At 32.8% G+C, this 18,052-nt stretch overlaps 1 protein-coding gene across 11 annotated transcripts in view; it reads left to right on the top strand.

Moving 5' to 3' along the window:
- The window catches only part of LOC6041584 (protein NDRG3), a 183,494-nt gene that overhangs the window by 17,116 nt on the left and 148,326 nt on the right, over positions 1-18,052 (top strand). For 3 of the 11 annotated variants that reach the window (XM_038256110.1, XM_038256108.1, XM_038256107.1), the window contains exon 1: positions 16,702-17,509. The exons of 1 other annotated variant lie outside the window; for it this stretch is intronic. The gene's annotated coding sequence lies outside the window, so the exon portion shown is untranslated. Of the gene's footprint in view, positions 1-16,700; positions 17,510-18,052 lie in introns of those variants that run through there. 7 more of the 11 variants (XM_038256117.1, XM_038256114.1, XM_038256112.1 and 4 more) reach the window with 5 other exon arrangements.

Below are 18,052 nucleotides of genomic sequence, written 5' to 3'. Positions count from 1 at the left end.
AAAATTCCAATATTTTTAGCTTACTGGATAACTTCGGAATATTTTTTAATAATTTCTAAAATTACTAGATAACCAAGCTACTAGATAACTTCTCCAAAAAAAAAATTCGAATATTTTTAGCTTACTAGATAACTTCGGAATATTTTTAAATAATTTCTAAAATTACTAGATAACCAAGCTACTAGATAACTTCTCCAGAATAATTTCACCAACAAGATAACCAAGCTACTAGATAACTTCTCCAGAATAATTTCACCAACTAGATAACCAAGCTACTAGATAACTTCTCCAAAACAAATTTCAGTATTTTTAGCTTACTAGATAACTTCGGAATATTTTTAAATAATTTCTGAAATTACTTGATAACCAAGCTACTAGATAACTTCTCCAAAACAAATTCCAATATTTTTAGCTTACTAGATAACTTTGGAATATTTTTTAATAATTTCTGAAATTACAAGATAACCAAGCTTCTAGATTACTTCTCCAAAAAATTTTCCAATATATTAGGTTTACTAGATAACTTTGGAATATTTTTTAAGGGTGCACAGCAGCGAAGGAAGTTGTTGTCTTCTTATTCCAAAATTGTCAAACTTACGGACCCAATCCTGCTTCTACGTGATTGTAAAAATAGTCAAACTTTGTTGTAAATTATTTTGTGGACAGTACATTAGGGGATGAATATAAAAATATTTCAATAGTACCCGTAGTTTTGGAGATACTAAAATGTCTGTAACAAAAATCTGGGTGCAAAAGCGGACCCAGATTGTTGGTTGATGTGCACCGTTAATGATTTGTAAAATTACTAGATAACCAAGTTACTAGATAACTTCTCAAAAAAAAATTTTGGAATGTTTTTAGCTTACTAGATAACTTCGGAATATTTTAAAATAATTTCTGAAGTTACTAGATAACCAAGCTACTAAATAACTTCTCCAAAAAAAATTCCAATGTTTTTGGCTTACTAGATAACTTCGGAACATTTTTTAATGATTTCTGAAGTTACCAGATAACCAAGCTACTAGATTACTTCTCCAGAATAATTTCACCAACTAGATAACTCAGGGCTGCTCAATGTTTTTGAATGCAGGACCAAATTTTAAGCTTTAAAGAGCTTCTTGACCAAATGTTCAAAATATTTTTTTAATAAAATAAGTAACTTTATTTTTATTTAAAATACATAAAGGTGTATAATTTCGACGGTTTTGTTCGAACGCGAATCAGTTCAATACGGAGCGTCGTATCTAGGTGCTCTTTGTTGCTTTAACTTTTTCTTTCTAAAACCTATAAAATAGATGTATTTTTCAGTTCTCCAGTTTTTGTCCTCCACTCTGCCCAATAAAAAAATATAGAAAAAAATAATTACAACCCAAAAAATTTCAACACTTCATAAAAAAATAAAATAGAAAATGTATTTATTGTAAGTTTGTTATGCAAAGTAAGTTTGAGGGTCAGTTATCATGATTTTTGAATTGTTATTAAATACTTATATTTTTGCATTCATTATAGTTTTATATCTAAGTCAAATTTGAGCATTTCCAAAATCCAGTGAAACATGTACAATTGTTTCAATTACAAAGATTTTTGAACAAAATATTATTGTTTTTATCCTTATTAGATAACTACGAAATATATTAGAAATTTTTTTTTGAGTTTTCTAGATAACTAAGCTTCTAGCAATCTTCACCTGAAATATCAGCAATATTTTCGCTTACAAAATAATATCTTCAAAAATCAAGAAACATTTTCTAGCTTCGAAATATTTTTGAATAATTTTATGTTGAATTACGTGATAACTACTTCTAAAAATTCCAGCAACATTTTCGCTAGCTAGTTAGTTTCAGTATGTCTTTAATAATTTTATTTTTGCTGGCAAACCTTGTTGCTTGATTACTACGGTTTATATTTGAATATTTTCTGTTTTTTTGAAAGCTTTTTACAGATCAGATACAAAAAAACATACAAATAAACTTGTAAATTGGAGTGTAAACATTGACCATGCGATGATTTCAAATTTTAGAACATTTTAGTACATCTATGGAATTACACTGATACAAATCTAACTAGTCAGTTTAATAAAACTGCTTTATCGATGAATTGATATTGACGTTTATTCTACAATACCTTACAGTGATTCGAATGATTGTTAGTACATTGCGGTATGGAAACATTGCTTTAGCTTTCTATTAATCAACTGAATCGTGTTTTGTTTTATAGACAATTTATTTGACAATTAGAAAATATAGTTTATTTCACATGCTTTCTTGCAGGAGTGTACGGACATTTATATGACACACTGTATGCTCTGATGGAAACCTACTTTACCGAATGGTCAAACTTTATGTTGACGTTAAGCTTACGATGATTTTAAATTGAAATGATTCAACAGAGATAAAATAATATAGTCTTATAACCAAAATCGTTACTTTCTTGTTTTGCAATGACAGATTTTTTGTAAGCATTTGCTCATTTTTGCCTCATATGTCGGCATTCTATTATTTCATAAAATTATTTTTTTTTATGTAGCCATTTTATTGAGTGGCCTATATCGGCTAACGACCTTCTTTCGATTAACGAACCATAGTGGCCCATACAGTTGAAGTGCATTTCTATAGGCGTTTATCTTCTTTCCTCCATCATCGGTCTGATAGCCGAGCGGGCTAAGGCGCGAATCCGCTTTGCGAGTGGTGGATTTGATTCCCGTCAGTAAAATCTTTTTTTTTTGCGTGGGGAATAACTGTTAATGCAGTGGATTTTTTTTGCTCAGGTTGAGACAGTGGCTAGCCTTAAGGCTAGCAAACCGACATGTTGCTGCAGAGAAACTTCATGTTTAATTACACAGCAACAAAACCAATGGTAAAATCTCTTGCAAAAGCATGCACAGCACCTCTGTGAGCCAGAGCATGAAATATTGTATGAGAAAACGTGTACAAAAAAAGAATATACTATAGAAAAAAATTGCTTTCCCTGAAAAATAACATCGACTTGGCGAGGCACTTTAAAAAAAAGACCGCGACCCAACCCTCTCGGCTATCTCATCATCTACAGATTAATGGGATCAATACCGATGTAGCAGTAATTTGTCCATACATCATATACAGTTAATACAGTATACGACGTACGGGAAACCTACTGGTGCATTGGTGTTGATCAAAATGTTTTCAAGACGGTGATATAGTCGAGAAAGTTGGAGCGCAGTCTGGGTTATCTGTAAGCGACTCTCTCCGATATTATTTTGGGGTGTGCAATATAGTTTTTTTTCGTATGTGCAACGTGTACCACGTTTTTTTTTCATAAAATATAACATGTGTTTGCTCAAGAATGTGATTTTACAAAGATTTTTTACAGAGTAAATATTGTTCAGTTAAAATCGATTCGGCCTTAGACAGCCGGCTGTGGAAAAACTGAATCAAAGTAAACATTTGGGAAATTTTCGAACAAACATTCTGCTTGAACAAACACGAATGGACCGAAAAGCAGACACAAACTGACTTACACTTAATCACTTTTCTACTTTTTTCTTATATTAACGAATCCGAGAAATCAAGATCAGTGCAATGATTATAAGGCTTAGCAGTCTCCAGCTAACCAGAACAATAAATAATTATTTTAATTTACACATTTCAAGATTGAGGCTTTTTGAAAAATAAATTATAAAAAAGTTAACCCTTAAGACAAAGTTTCACGCAAATCGAAGAGGGGTCGGGCAACTTTTTCTCGATTTTATGTGAGTTTTTAGAGAATTACCCCTCTACTGTTTGGAAACTTTCCATGACTGTGGAAAATCGAATTTGAACTGTACATAAATAAAACCTGTTTTTTTACGAGCAAAAAATAAAAAAACCTAATTTATTTTTAAAAACGTTACTTAATCCACCCTTAGGTGTTTGGCGCCTTCCTTACATTTAAAGGGTGCTATCTAAAATGCAAAAAGTGCGTAAATAACACTTAGGTGCTTATAACTTTTGATAGGGTTGTCAGATCTTCAATGTTTTGGACGCGTTAGAAAGGTCTTTTGAATACCCATCCTACGATAGGTCGCATGAGAGATCCGGACAGCATTTTCATCAAAATATCTGAGATCCGGCCTCGAAGAAGTGCTTAAATAACACTTAAGTGCTTATAACTTTTGATAGGTTTGTCAGATCTTCATTGTTTTTGTGCTCTTTTGAATAGCTATCCAACGATAGGTCGCATGAGAGATCCGGACAACGTTTTCATCAACATATCTAAGATCCGGCCTCCAAAGAGCGTATAAATAACACTTAAGTGCTTATAACTTTTGATAGGATGGTCAGATCTTCAATGTCTTGGACGCGTTGGAAAGGTCTTTTAAATACCTTTCTGAAAATGTATAGCATGACGGGTTTTCTTACAAAAACCACCCTTTTTACAATCTTCCGGATTTTTGCTAAAATCGTTTTTTTAGCATAACTTTTGAAGTACTTATCTAAACTGCATATTTTTAAATAGCGACTTATGGGGCCTCAAAACGGATAGAATGACGCCAAAACGGACAAAATCGGTTCAGCCAATGTCGAGATAATCGAGTGACAATTTTTTGATCAACATCACACCACACACACAGACATTTGCTCAGAATTTGATTCTGAGTCGATAAGTATACACGAAGGTGGGTCTAGGAGGTCTAATTGAGAAGTTCATTTTTCGAGTGATTTTATAGCCTTTCCTCAGTAACGCGAGGAAGGCAAAAAGCCTCATTCTTGAAATGTGTAAATTATAATAATTACCACATTGTTCTTGTTAGCTGGAGACTACTATAATAAAATAATTATTTATTGTTCTGGTTAGCTGGAGACTGCTAAGCCTTATAATCATTGCACTGATTTTGATTTCTCGGATTCGTTAATTTAAGAAAAAAGTAGAATAGTGATTAAGTGTAAGTCAGTTTGTGTCTGCTTTTCGGTCCATTCGCGTTTGTTCAAGCAGAATGTTTGTTCGAAAATTTCCCAAATGTTTACTTTGATTCAGTTTTTCCACAGCCGGCTGTCTAAGGCCGAATCGATTTTAACTGAACAATATTTACTCTGTAAAAAATCTTTGTAAAATAACATTCTTGAGCAAACACATGTTATATTTTATGAAAAAAACGTGGTACACGTTGCACATACGAAAAAAAACTATATTGCACACCCCAAAATAATATCGGAGAGAGTCGCTTACAGATAACCTAGACTGCGCTCCAACTTTCTCGACTATATCACCGTCTTGAAAACATTTTGATCAACACCAATGCACCAGTAGGTTTCCCGTACGTCGTATACTGTATTAACTGTATATGATGTATGGACAAATTACTGCTACATCGGTATTGATCCCATTAATCTGAAGATGATGAGATAGCCGAGAGGGTTGGGTCGCGGTCTTTTTTTTAAAGTGCCTCGCCAAGTCGATGTTATTTTTCAGGGAAAGCAATTTTTTTCTATAGTATATTCTTTTTTTGTACACGTTTTCTCATACAATATTTCATGCTCTGGCTCACAGAGGTGCTGTGCATGCTTTTGCAAGAGATTTTACCATTGGTTTTGTTGCTGTGTAATTAAACATGAAGTTTCTCTGCAGCAACATGTCGGTTTGCTAGCCTTAAGGCTAGCCACTGTCTCAACCTGAGCAAAAAAAATCCACTGCATTAACAGTTATTCCCCACGCAAAAAAAAAAGATTTTACTGACGGGAATCAAATCCACCACTCGCAAAGCGGATTCGCGCCTTAGCCCGCTCGGCTATCAGACCGATGATGGAGGAAAGAAGATAAACGCCTATAGAAATGCACTTCAACTGTATGGGCCACTATGGTTCGTTAATCGAAAGAAGGTCGTTAGCCGATATAGGCCACTCAATAAAATGGCTACATAAAAAAAAAAATAATTTTATGAAATAATAGAATGCCGACATATGAGGCAAAAATGAGCAAATGCTTACAAAAAAATCTGTCATTGCAAAACAAGAAAGTAACGATTTTGGTTATAAGACTATATTATTTTATCTCTGTTGAATCATTTCAATTTAAAATCATCGTAAGCTTAACGTCAACATAAAGTTTGACCATTCGGTAAAGTAGGTTTCCATCAGAGCATACAGTGTGTCATATAAATGTCCGTACACTCCTGCAAGAAAGCATGTGAAATAAACTATATTTTCTAATTGTCAAATAAATTGTCTATAAAACAAAACACGATTCAGTTGATTAATAGAAAGCTAAAGCAATGTTTCCATACCGCAATGTACTAACAATCATTCGAATCACTGTAAGGTATTGTAGAATAAACGTCAATATCAATTCATCGATAAAGCAGTTTTATTAAACTGACTAGTTAGATTTGTATCAGTGTAATTCCATAGATGTACTAAAATGTTCTAAAATTTGAAATCATCGCATGGTCAATGTTTACACTCCAATTTACAAGTTTATTTGTATGTTTTTTTGTATCTGATCTGTAAAAAGCTTTCAAAAAAAAAACAGAAAATATTCAAATATAAACCGTAGTAATCAAGCAACAAGGTTTGCCAGCAAAAATAAAATTATTAAAGACATACTGAAACTAACTAGCTAGCGAAAATGTTGCTGGAATTTTTAGAAGTAGTTATCACGTAATTCAACATAAAATTATTCAAAAATATTTCGAAGCTAGAAAATGTTTCTTGATTTTTGAAGATATTATTTTGTAAGCGAAAATATTGCTGATATTTCAGGTGAAGATTGCTAGAAGCTTAGTTATCTAGAAAACTAAAAAAAAAAAAAAATTCTAATATATTTCGTAGTTATCTAATAAGGATAAAAACAATAATATTTTGTTCAAAAATCTTTGTAATTGAAACAATTGTACATGTTTCACTGGATTTTTGGAAATGCTCAAATTTGACTTAGATATAAAACTATAATGAATGCAAAAATATAAGTATTTAATAACAATTCAAAAATCATGATAACTGACCCTCAAACTTACTTTGCATAACAAACTTACAATAAATACATTTTCTATTTTATTTTTTTATGAAGTGTTGAAATTTTTTGGGTTGTAATTATTTTTTTCTATATTTTTTTATTGGGCAGAGTGGAGGACAAAAACTGGAGAACTGAAAAATACATCTATTTTATAGGTTTTAGAAAGAAAAAGTTAAAGCAACAAAGAGCACCTAGATACGACGCTCCGTATTGAACTGATTCGCGTTCGAACAAAACCGTCGAAATTATACACCTTTATGTATTTTAAATAAAAATAAAGTTACTTATTTTATTAAAAAAATATTTTGAACATTTGGTCAAGAAGCTCTTTAAAGCTTAAAATTTGGTCCTGCATTCAAAAACATTGAGCAGCCCTGAGTTATCTAGTTGGTGAAATTATTCTGGAGAAGTAATCTAGTAGCTTGGTTATCTGGTAACTTCAGAAATCATTAAAAAATGTTCCGAAGTTATCTAGTAAGCCAAAAACATTGGAATTTTTTTTGGAGAAGTTATTTAGTAGCTTGGTTATCTAGTAACTTCAGAAATTATTTTAAAATATTCCGAAGTTATCTAGTAAGCTAAAAACATTCCAAAATTTTTTTTTGAGAAGTTATCTAGTAACTTGGTTATCTAGTAATTTTACAAATCATTAACGGTGCACATCAACCAACAATCTGGGTCCGCTTTTGCACCCAGATTTTTGTTACAGACATTTTAGTATCTCCAAAACTACGGGTACTATTGAAATATTTTTATATTCATCCCCTAATGTACTGTCCACAAAATAATTTACAACAAAGTTTGACTATTTTTACAATCACGTAGAAGCAGGATTGGGTCCGTAAGTTTGACAATTTTGGAATAAGAAGACAACAACTTCCTTCGCTGCTGTGCACCCTTAAAAAATATTCCAAAGTTATCTAGTAAACCTAATATATTGGAAAATTTTTTGGAGAAGTTATCTAGTAGCTTGGTTATCTTGTAATTTCAGAAATTATTAAAAAATATTCCGAAGTTATCAAGTAAGCTAAAAATATTGGAATTTTTTTTGGAGAAGTTATCTAGTAGCTTGGTTATCTAGTAATTTCAGAAATTATTAAAAAATATTCCGAAGTTATCAAGTAAGCTAAAAATATTGGAATTTTTTTTGGAGAAATTATCTAGTAGCTTGGTTATCTAGTAATTTCAGAAATTATTTAAAAATATTCCAAAGTTATCTAGTAAGCTAAAAATATTCGAAATTTTTTTTGGAGAAGTTATCTAGTAGCTTGGTTATCTAGTAATTTTAGAAATTATTAAAAAATATTCCAAAGTTATCTAGTGAACCAAATATATTGGATTTTTTTTTGGAGAAGTTATCTTGTAGCTTGGTTATCTAGTAATTTCAGGAATTATTAAAACATATTCACAAACTTTTCTAGGAAGCCAAAAACATTGGATTTTTTTTAAAGAAGTTTTCTAGTTGCTTGGTTGTATAGCATTTTCAGAAATTATTAAAAAATGTTCCGAAGTTATCAAGTTAGCAAAAAAAAAAAAATTATAAAATAAAAAAAAAATTGGAAAACTTATCTAGTAGCTTGGTTTTCTAGCATTATTAAAAAATATTTCGAAGTTATCTAGTAAACCAAATATATTGGATTTTTTTTGAGAAGTTATCTTGTAGCTTGGTTATCTAGTAATTTCAGAAATTATTAAAAAATGTTCCGAAGTTATCAAGTAAGCAAAAAAAAATTAAAAAAAAATTGGAGAAGTTATCTAGTTGCTTGGTTATCTAGTATTATTAAAAAATATTACGAAGTTATATAGTAAACCAAATATATTGGATTTATTTTTTTGAGAAATCTTGTAGCTTGGTTATCTAGTAATTTCAGAAATTAGTAAAAAATATTCCGAAGTTATCTAGTAAGCTAAAAATATTCGAATTTTTTGTGGAGAAGTTATCTAGTAGCTTGGTTATCTAGTTATTTCAGAAATTATTTAAAAAATATTCCGAAATTATCTAGTAAGCTGAAAATATTCGAAAAAAATTTGGAGAAGTTATCTAGTAGCTTGGTTATCTAGTTTGTGAAATTATTCTGGAGAAGTTATCTAGTAGCTTGGTTATCTAGTAATTTCAGAAATTATTTAAAAATATTCCGAAGTTATCTAGTAAGCTAAAAATATTTGAAAAAAAAATTGGAGAAGTTATCTAGTAGCTTGGTTATCTAGTAATTTTAGAAATTATTTAAAATATTCCAAAGTTATCTAGTAAGCTAAAAATATTGGAATTTTTTTTTGGAGAAGTTATCTTGCAGCTTGGTTATCTTGAAATTTCAGAAATTATTAAAAAATATTTCGAAGTTATCCAGTAAGCTAAAAAAAATGGATTTTTTTTTTTGTAGAGAAGTTATCTAGTAGCTTGTTTATCTAGTTGGTGAAATTATTCTGGAGAAGTTATCTAGTAGCTTGGTTATCTAGTAATTTTAGAAATTATTAAAAAATATTCCGAAGTTATCTAGTAAGCTAAAAATATTGGATTTGTTTTGGAGAAGTTATCTTGTAGCATGGTTATCTTTTAATTTCAGAAATTATTAAAAAATATTCCGAAGTTATCTAGTAAGCTAAAAATATGGGAATTTTTTTTTAAGAGAAGTTATCTAGTAGCTTGGTTATCTAGTTGGTGAATTTATTCAGGAGAAGTTATCTAGTACACAGTTAAAAAAGTAGTAATCCAGCTGCGTGTAAAAGGCCTGGGTTTAAAATAAATATTGCATTATTTTATGCAATTTTATGTGATTTTACACCCTGAAAGATGTAGCCCATCAGTATGGGAAACCTACTTGACCGAAATGTCAAGCTCATATATGCGTTTATCCTTTCAGCTCTTCATAGGTCTGATGGCCGAGTGGGCTAAGGCGCCAGTCCTCACTGTTGGTGCTGGGTTTGAATCTCGTCGGTTGCAACTTTTTTTTGTGTTTGCAAAAAATTTACATGCAGTGTTTAATATTAAATGTTTATTTTGACGAAGGTGATGTGCATGCTTTGGCATGCGATTTTACCATCGGATTTTTTGCTGTGTAGCTTGGTTATCTAGTAATTTCAGAAATTATTTAAAAATATTCCGAAGTTATCTAGTAAGCTAAAAATATTCGAAAAAAATTTTAGAGAAGTTATCTAGTAGCTTGGTTATCTAGTAATTTTAGAAATTATTTAAAAATATTCCAAAGTTATCTAGTAAACCAAATATATCGGAATTTTTTTTGGAGAAGTTATCTAGTAGCTTGGTTATCTAGTAATTTCAGAAATTATTTAAGAATGTTCCGAAGTTATCTAGTAAACCAAAAAATATTGGTGGAATTTCGGTTATCTAGCTGGCGAATTTTTTTTGAGAAGTTATCTAGTAGCATGGTTATCTAGTAATTTCAGAAAAAAATTGAAAAGTGTTCCGAAGTTATCTAGTAACTTAAAATATTGCAGAAGTTATCTAGTAGATTGGTTATCTAGTAAATTCTATGTTTTAAAAAAAACATCGCCACTACACAGAAAAAAATATGTAATTTTACACGACATGGAAACAATGTTTCACATGTAAATTGGCTCTATGTAATATTTAAATTTAATGTAAACTGATATATCTCATGTAAAACCCGTTCATGTAAATCTAAATCTAATGTAATGGCCAAATAACATGTAAATGTTTATCTGGTCGACAAATTTGGACGCTACAAAATCATGTAAATATTGAAATCAATGTAAAAATTGTCTGATGTAAAAAGATGTCATGTATTTATTTATAATCCAATTATAACAATGAGGCTGACAGCAGTCAAAACAAAACAAACTATTTTGTGGTGTTTGGAGGTGAAACGCGCAGAGATCATGATTATGGATCAAAAACGAGGCGTTGTCTATCTTGCTCGTTCCTATTGTAAAGATCAACTAACGTGAGCAGGATTGACTGTTTGTTTACACTTCGTCTTTGGTGAAATTACCTTGTTTTTCTTGAATAAAAAAATCATAGTGCTGGTATTAGTTATCACTGATTTCAAAATAATCCGCCTCTAATTAGGCAATAGTCATTATTTTGTAGATCAAGCATCAAAACCCCTCGTCGTCAGCTTTCGCCGTCGAGCCTCGGCGCCGCCGGCTCGGTGGTCGTGGCGGCGGAAGAAACGTCAAGGCAACCAAAACAAAACAAATCAAAGCTGAGCTCTGTTCTGTTTCGCGACATTTTTTTTGCGTTTGTGATCTTTTTAGTGCCTTTTGGTAAGTTTATTGTCTTTTGAAATATTTTTAAAATTTCGTTGAGTTTTTTTTCTATTGCTTGCAGCATCTTGCGTTGGACTATCACCGCGGACCGTTCCGTCGTCAGCTTGCTGTTCGCGTCGGACCCCGCCGAAACGTGAATGTTTTGGCTCTGTCCGGGATGCCACCTTCCGAAGACTGTCGAATCGTATGAAGATGAAGGGCAAGAATTTCTTCCGCCGGAACTGTGGCTGGAGATTTTCAAGTTGCTGGACGGGACATCGATCCTGCAGGCGCGGATGACCTGCCACCGGTGGAGGGAGATTGACGATGGGTCGCGCTGGCTGCAAGACCTGTTCTGGGTTATCATTAAAGGGATGCTCTTTGATCGGTGGCACGAGCCAGAGAATCTGCCACCGGCAGCGAATGTAACAATGTAAACGGTTAAGATCTTGGAGGTCGATTCGTGGTGGCCTTGGTTCAGTTCTGGACTGCTAAATCAAGGGTTGAAGTGGCGAAAAGGCGCTTTCGACATTGCTGGGTCTACACTCAATGCTAGATATCGTCCATCCCGGAATATTCTGTCTTTGGTAGAGGTATGTAGCTAGGTCTTTAGGTTCAACGTTCAAAGCTCGATTGTGTGATTATTTGTTTGTTTTCAGACAAAGCCTGGTTGCAGATTGCGGCATTGCTTAATGTGTGTGCCTCTTCCGCCAGCGGAGATGCCGAGCTGCTGGACAAAGAAATCCAGGACTTACGGTTCTGTTTTAAGAGCAATTCCGTACTAGCTTGGCTGCCGTCGAGGAGGCGGACTTGCAAGACATGAAGGCCTGAACGTCGACCAGCGTGGCGGAAGGGGTGGACGGACGCAAGGTGTTGTCTGGCGGTCACTTTCAAACACCTTTGAACTTACCGAGCTGGTTCTGGTCCAATTGAAGATAGAGAAGGTTTCCGACAGTAAGTAACGTAAGTTTAGTGTTAGTAAAGATTGACTTTTAAGTGACAAATAATCTACTTTCAGATAATTCTGCGCGCCGAGCGTTTCAATTCTGGATGATTCGATCAAACAGAGTGAAGGCACGCCGAGTTGGACGAGTTGGACGAGGAGGAGGAGGTGAAGGAAAAACGGACGTGGTCAAGCGATGGTCGAAGGTTCGTTCCAAACCGGGCTCCTCTGAGAGGAAGGCCAAACACCACGAGGCGGTGCAACTGTCGAGAGACCAGAAAATGATAATTCCGTGCAACTTTTGTGTTTTAAAGTAAGTAAATAGCAATACCAACTGAAAGTTTTCATTCTCCTCCACAGAATCAGCAAACTGGTCAACGTGCATGTTCACATCAAGACGGACCACGTTGCCGAGCGATCGAAGAGTGCGGTAAGGCGTACGGCACCAAGGGCGCCGTCAACGAACGCGTCAACGACGGAAACTGACGCCTCGTGGAAGATGGGCCACGGTCTCAACCAGACGTTGGCCGATAGGTTCAAGCAAGAACTGACCCAGTGAGTAATTTTTGAAGCAAAACTATATTAAAAAGTGTTAACATCACCTATGCTTTGGATTAATGGTTGTGAAAATACCGATTTAAAATTGCTCCGTTGAATCTAGTATTCAAGATTTCAATCGAATTCTAGATTCAACGGAGCAAAAAAAATTTTTTGAGTTGTGTACATTTACATTAGATTCATTGGAAATTTACACGATTTCAAAAGATTTTCACTTTGAACATTTACAATAAAAGTCATGTAAATTTCCAATGAAGCTAATGTAAATATACATCATTTATCATGATACCTTTTGGTACATGATAAGTAATGTAAATTTACAGGAATATTTTTTTCTGTGTAGATAACTTCTGTACTAAAAAGTTATCTAGTGGCGATGTTTTTCAAGTTTTAGTACTTTACTAGATAACTTTTTAGTACATTACTAGATAACTTCTCCCACCTAATAATTTTAGCTGTTTATGATTTATGATTTATGATTTGTGATTTATGATTTATGATTTATGATTTATGATTTATGATTTATGATTTATGATTTATGATTTATGATTTATGATTTATGATTTATGATTTATGATTTATGATTTATGATTTATGATTTATGATTTATGATTTATGATTTATGATTTATGATTTATGATTTATGATTTATGATTTATGATTTATGATTTATGATTTATGATTTATGATTTATGATTTATGATTTATGATTTATGATTTATGATTTATGATTTATGATTTATGATTTATGATTTATGATTTATGATTTATGATTTATGATTTATGATTTATGATTTATGATTTATGATTTATGATTTATGATTTATGATTTATGATTTATGATTTATGATTTATGATTTATGATTTATGATTTATGATTTGGACAATCTCTGTGTGTTTTTTGGACGCTTTTTGTATGAAATTACGGAAATCAGGCAAACTAGGCCAATAACATTTAATGTTATTTATAACAAGTTTGGTTATTCGCCGTTATGATTTTTTTTGTTATTGGATTGATGGATTGATAAAATCAGATTAATTACATTTTGGGTTATTCTTCAAACAAGTCTTTGTTATTATTTTTGTTGTTTTAACAACTCTGGAGTTTTTTTTTGTGAAAAGGTCCTATAAACCAAATTTTCAATTTTTGTTTTTTGGGTGTTTTTAGAACCGCGTTGAGTCAGGGGTATCCAAAAACACCCAAAAAGCAAAAAATGAAAATTTGGTTTAAAGGACTTTTTCAAAAAAAAACTTCAGAACTAATCCGATCATCCCAATAACAGTTAAGGTACACAAACTCAACAATTTCATATTATTATGGGCTATGTGAATGGAAAAATAAATTTGAAAAATTCTAATAAAACCATCAATTTTAGAGAATGTGATATAAGAAAAAGAATGAAAATTTCAACAAAATATCTTCATGATAATTATTTAAGATTGAAAAATAATCCAAAAAAAAAACAGATGAGGTGAGGATTTCGTAATTTAAATCCATATAAATGTATAAGAAAATCAGTCTGATTAACAAAACAGAACTGTTTAATTGATAATTATTGAACTCCAGTTAAAAACAAAATCATCAATAAAGCATTTATCTAAATTCAAGTACTCAATAGTGCTTTACGGCAACTTTATAAAGCTGAAAAATAAATATGTTCAACCGATTGTTTTAGATGTTCCAAATTTATTTAATCAAAACATTATTCAAATTAGCTTCAATCATTAAATAAAATATGAAGTTGGCTCGAATAATATATTTTAGGGGTTCTCCATACACTACGTCGATACTTTTATTTGAAAATAATACTCTCATTTTTTAGCTTGAAAAATAGGGTGCCCAGAATATGGGACTATTTCTCAAAACCTCGCTCCACAAGTTGAATATTGTTCCTTGAGCTATTTTAGGACTCTAGGTCAAGTCAGTAAAATCGGTCAACATTTACCCATTGATACTCGAAGGTGAAGTTTGTATGGGAAAAATCGAAAGAATGTATGGAAAACTCAATTTTCTTACGGTTTGGTCTGCATGGTGCGCTTATATCATCAAAATATTCCCAAAAGTAAGATTATTATTTATGATTTATGATTTATGATTTATGATTTATGATTTATGATTTATGATTTATGATTTATGATTTATGATTTATGATTTATGATTTATGATTTATGATTTATGATTTATGATTTATGATATATGATTTATGATTTATGATTTATGATTTATGATTTATGATTTATGATTTATGATTTATGATTTATGATTTATGATTTATGATTTATGATTTATGATTTATGATTTATGATTTATGATTTATGATTTATGATTTATGATTTATGATTTATGATTTATGATTTATGATTTATGATTTATGATTTATGATTTATGATTTATGATTTATGATTTATGATTTATGATTTATGATTTATGATTTATGATTTATGATTTATGATTTATGATTTATGATTTATGATTTATGATTTATGATTTATGATTTACAAATTATGATTAAAAAGAAAATTAAAAGCTATGGAGCCAAAATTACAGTGTAAAAATTGTTGTAAAATACCTACCACAGTACAGTTATGTTTAATGGTTAGTTTTCATTTCACCCTATTAGGACTTTTGCGAAACATTGTTTTGCGATAAAAACATATTTTGCAATGAAATTTCACAAAAAAATCAAAATATTTTTTTAAACTGGTTTAATTATCCTCAAAATAATTATGAATGCGGAAAAAATAATTTTACGTTGTTTTCAGTTGATACCATTTTGAAAGGGCGAAGTAGGATGGGGTACTATTTCTAGGATCTGTATTCAGAATCATCATTGACAGTCATACCTCCAAGAATGAATGACATCATCGACCTCAATCTGGTAACACATTATGGATGTTGTGTAACACTTTTTGATTATAAATTTGCTGCTGTTTTTTTTCAATTCATCAAGACATCTGATCTTAGAAGGTTTTTGATGATTGCCATTCATAAAATTTTACCACGTCCAGCATTCTTCCACGATTTGCGCAAATGTTCTATCTTTGAAGATTAAAATTTCAGTTTTACTAACATTCTTTCCTTTAACCGCACAATTTGAAACCTGACTGTAAAAAATATTCCCAAGACACAAACCATGCTACAAGTTTCAACTGAACACCATCGGAGTGAGCCACAGTCGTAGCCATAATTTCAATTCTCACCACAGCTTTAGTTGCAGACAGTGCTGCCCGTTTGTTTTGTTTGATGAGTTTGGTTGGCATATTTGTTATGATTTTGCTGTAGATTTTTTTATCAAATTCGGTAAATTTTACCGAATTTTCAACTGCTGAACAGTTCGGTAAACTGAAAATTGCCGAATTTGGTAAAAAATACAAAAAATCGATAATGAAGTTCATGATTGTGCATCGTACGACCGACATTCGGTACATTCTGTTCATTTTGACAGATTATTTACCGATCTAAACATTACCGATTTTTCAACTACTGAATTCGGTTAATGCATATAGGACCTTTTGAAATTTTAATCGTTGCCTTATGAGTTGCATGCGAGTATTTTTAATTATTTCGATTGCATACAAAATACTTATGATTTTTTTCAAACTTATGTTTTTTTGTGAATTTTTTTTAAACTTTTATTGTTTTTCAAGCTTTTAATGTAGGTCAGTCATCAGATAAGCCGATGTTATAAAATCAAAAAAGTCAAGAGTCTGAACAAATTAAGGTGATGTGCGCATTAAGGCGATATTGCTCGCCTTGCCAATCTGGCAACTCGTCCACATTTCACCACTCATCAAACTCACCACAGCACCCACTTTCGCATTGTAACCCACCCCATTTGACAACCAACAACAACCACCACCCCACCACCCTGACAGCTGTCATGCTGTTCCAATGTCAACAACTCCCGTTCTCGCACTCTCTTACGAGAGAGAGATGTTCGCCTCTCCTCTCTGTCGACCCATTCTAGCATTCGCTGCACGTCGTCGTCGTTCCTGCTGATCTATATCGCCAAGTCCGGCCGTCTCGTGCTCGTCGCCGTCAGAGTGCTAGGAACCGAGTTCAGGAACAGTCGTCGCAGTCGTCACACAGCTGGGTTTTGTTTGTGGTCCCCCGTTTCAGTCCGGAACAGTTTAGTCCTCCAGTTAGTGGTGTGCATATTGCAAGTATCGTGTTGTGTCCAAAGGGAGTTGCCGACCGTCGCGACGTTTCTAGTACGCGAGTGGGTTTTGTTGCAACCGCTCTAAATAGTGTGGATTGTGGAAGTCGAGTGTCGACGAGGTCGAGACTTCAAGAAGTGTTGTACAAGCGCGCTGTACAGCTGGTGTTTGTGTGTTGCTGGTGAATCAAGGTGGAAAGTCTTCGTTTTGTGTGGGAAGGGAAAATCTGTTTCTCTGAGTGTTTTTTGGGTGGAAAATTAAGCTTTAAGCCGCGTGGAAAAGTTATTGATCCAGAAAAGGTCTTGCCTGGTACCCCGCTGCTGGTCGTCGTCAAGTCTGCTGCAAAAGTGGTCTGATTCGCTGGTCTTGCGCCGAGTCTACTAGCTAGAAGTGTGAATAGTGTTAGTGTACACAACTACTACCGACAACGTCGACGCACGTGTATATCGGGTACTCTGTGTGGAGAGCACATTTCGACGAAGCACATCGAAGAGAAGGTTGTTGTGTAATTCTTTTCTTGGTGGTCAATAGTGAAAAGCCGATTCAGGGAAATCGCAGCTCACTCACCAGCTTAGAAGAGGAGGAGAACACCGCTCAACACCGGGCAACTTGAGGAGTTACTTTGAGGCGTAAAGCAGCGTAAACAACTACCAAAAGGTATGTTCTGATGAGCTGATTTCCCCCAAAAATGATGATCTTTAGTTGAAACACTGCTGTCTCTCTATGCCCTACCTTCTCTATGTAAACCTCTCTGTCGCTCACTGTCTGTCACACACACCCCGTTTTAATACTTAGATTAGGTTTGTCTCTGCTGCGACTTAACACTCCCTCCCCTTGTATTGATCTACTAAACCACTTGATTACTTAGTGAGGACTTTATTTTCTCCGTAAGAGTACGCTAAATTTGCTGGATCGTACGTACGTGTGTTTAGCGAGTCATAGTGGTCATTGGTGTAATTAGTGAAGTTTATTATAATTTTGTCTTCTTTGTTGTTGACTAACTTTTGAATGTTTGAAACATAGAGTAAAAAAATAGGGTAATTGTCTGCTGTGATATGAATAATAATTAAAGATTAACACATTTTATGCGCCATATTGGTTGTTGTTTATAATTGTTATGTTCAGAATCAATAATCTTTTTTTTTAATTATTGGAATATAAGTGTTTATATTGGCGTTTATCCTACACGACCCTACCCCA

Source organism: Culex quinquefasciatus, chromosome 2 (genome assembly GCF_015732765.1).
Source record: "Culex quinquefasciatus strain JHB chromosome 2, VPISU_Cqui_1.0_pri_paternal, whole genome shotgun sequence".
In the NCBI taxonomy this organism is placed as follows: Eukaryota; Metazoa; Arthropoda; class Insecta; order Diptera; family Culicidae; genus Culex; species Culex quinquefasciatus.
The sequence above is the reverse complement of the archived record's forward strand: the minus strand, read 5'-3'. Positions and strand labels throughout refer to the sequence as shown.